This window comes from Hyaena hyaena, unplaced genomic scaffold, assembly GCF_003009895.1.
Source record: "Hyaena hyaena isolate Hyena2069 unplaced genomic scaffold, ASM300989v1 scaffold_1994, whole genome shotgun sequence".
In the NCBI taxonomy this organism is placed as follows: Eukaryota; Metazoa; Chordata; class Mammalia; order Carnivora; family Hyaenidae; genus Hyaena; species Hyaena hyaena.
Window position 1 is genome coordinate 119,727 of NW_024082627.1, and position 2,851 is coordinate 122,577.

The window sequence follows — 2,851 nt, forward strand, 5'->3', positions numbered from 1 at the left end:
TATAATTTTCAGAGTACTTAACTTGGCTAAGTTTATTTCTAAATGTCATGTTCTTTTGGGTGGCAGTTGTTATCCAATGGAATTGTTATCTTAATTTGTCTTTCTGATACTTCATTATTAGTGTATAGAAATATAGCAAATTTCTGTATATTAATTTTGTATCTTGTGACATTGCTCAATTCATTTATTAGTTCTAGTAGGATTTTTTGCAGAGTCTTTACGGTTTTCTATGTATAGTATAATGTCATCTGCAAATAGTGCAAGTTTCACTTCTTCCTTACCAATTTATATGCCTTTTGTTTCTTTACCTTGGTCTGATTTCTCTGTCTAGGACTTCTAGTATTGTGTTCAATAAAAGTGGTGAGAATAGACATCTTTGTCTTGATTCTGATCTTAGAGGGAAATCCCTTAGTTTTCCACCATTGAGTACGATGTTCACTGTAGGTTTTTCACATATGGCCTTTATTATGTTATTATTATCTTATGTACTTTGTTTTTATAATAAATGGATATTCTTCTTTGTCAAATTTTTTTTCTGTTTCTATTGAAATGATCATATGATCTTTATCCTTTCTCTTTTTAATATGATATATCACATTGACTGACTTGTAAATATCGAGCCACACTTGCAACTGGGAATAAAGCCCACTTGATTGTAATGAAGGATTTTTTTAATGTATTGTTGGATTTGGTTTACTAAAACACATATTTTTTAAAGACAGGGAATACTTTATCCAAACCCATCAGAGAAATGGACAGCTTGGGTCTGTAACAAAGAGTTCATTTTAAAGCACAGGTTAGTAATTTTATATGAGAGTATATACTACCACATACAAATTAACTGATCGGAGCAGAACTTTTCAATGTATAAAACATTATAAACTTCCCTGTATAAACAGCAATTTTGTGACATTTTTAACTTTAATATTCCTCTTCTTCTTCACCCTCTCCTTCCACAGAATCCACACCAACCTCCTTATAGTCCTTTTTAAGGGCAGCCATGTCCTCCCAGACCTCAAAAAATTCTCCTTTCTCCATGCCCTCACCCACATACCTGTAACCAAAGGCACACTTGGCATACATCAGATCAAACTTGTGGTCCGAGAGAGCCCAGACCTCACCAGTGACTGTGGTGTTGCTCAACATGCACACAGCTTGCTGTGCTTTGGTCAGATCCTCACCAAGTACTTTAGCGGGAGGCTGGTAATTAATGACAACTTTGAAGCCAGTGGGCTGCCAGTACACAAACTGGATGATACACTTGGTCTTGATGGTGGCAATGGTAGCATTGACATCTTTGGGGACCATATCACCATGGTACAACAGGCAGAAACCATGTATTTACCATGGTGAGTGTCACACTTCACCATCTTATTGGCTGGCTCAAAGCATGCATTGGTGATTTCTGCTGCAGAAAGCTGTTCATGGTAGGCTTTCTCAACAGAGATGACAGGGGCATATATGGCCAGAGGAAAGTTGATGTGGGGATAGGACACCAGGTTGGTCTGGAATTCTGTCAGATCAACATTCATGGCTCCATCAAATATGAAGGAAGCAGTGATGGAGGACACAATATGACCTATCAGTCTATTTAGGGTAGTGTAGGTTCTGTATTCAATATCAAGGTTTCTACAACAGATGTCATGGATGGCCTTGTTTTCTACCATAAAGGCACAGAGTGCTCCAGAGTGTTGTGGATAGTGAGGATGGAGTTGCAGGGCTCGAATACAGTTGTGGAAACCTCGAAGGTTGGTTAAATGGAGAATTATAGCTTGCACTTCTTGCCATAATAGGCAGAGAGATGTTCCATAAACAGAAAAGAGAACCAAGAACTAGTTCCCCCTTCAAAATTGTGGAAAACAAAGAAGTCCTTAAGATCTGTGCACTGGTCAGGCAATTTCCGGATTTGGTCCAAGACAAAGTCAGTGATCCCCTTGCCCTCAGGCATAGTTATTGGCAGCATCTTCCTTTCTTGGGATGAGCTGCCCTGGGTGGAAAAGTTGGCAGTAGGTGCCAGTGCGAACTTCATCAATGACTGTCGGTTCTAGGTCCACAAACACTGCCCTAGGCAGTGTTTGCCAGCACCTATCTCACTTAAGATGTTGAAGGAGTCATCTGCTCTTCCAGTGGTTTTGTCACTTGGCATCTGGCCATTTGGGCTGGATGCCATGCTCCAGGCAATAGAGCTGCCAGCAGGCATTGTCAGTCTGGACACCAGACTGACCAACAGGAATGGAGATACATTCATGCATGGTTGCTACTTTGCAGCTTTCAAGCAAACGGCAAGAGAGGAGGAAGAGAGGTTGTTGCCCCTTACAGAGTGACTCTTAGGCAGTCCATGTGAGAGAACCTGCTTCCATTTGCTAATATTTCATTGAGGAACTTTGCATCTATGTTCATCAGAGATATTAGCTGGTAGTAGTTTTTGTAGTGTATCTGGTTTTTGTATTAGGGTAATGCTGATTTCATAGATTGAATTTGTAAGTTTTCCTTCTTCTCTTCTTTTGGAATAGTTTGAGAAGAATAATAAGTATTAACTCTTCATTAAATATTTTATATAATTCACCTCTGAAGTTATCTGTTCCCGGATTTTTGTTTGTTGGGAGATTTTTGGACTAATTTCATTGCTAGTAATTGGCCCATTATAATTTTCTATTTCTTCCTGATTCAGTTTTGGAAAGTTATATGTTTCTAGGAATTTATCCATTTCAAGGTTGTCCAATTTGTTGGCATATAATTTTTCATAATATTCTATTTTAATCCTTTGTATTTCTGTAGTGTTACTTGTTTTTCACCTTCATTTCTGATTTTGAATCCTCTCTCAGTTTTTCCTTGATGAATGCCACTAAAG

General features: G+C 38.4%; 1 pseudogene; it reads right to left on the reverse strand.

Moving 5' to 3' along the window:
• Positions 1-921: 921 nt before the first annotated feature.
• On the reverse strand, positions 922-2,252 carry LOC120227087 (annotated as a pseudogene).
• Between the last annotated feature and the right edge of the window lie 599 nt (positions 2,253-2,851).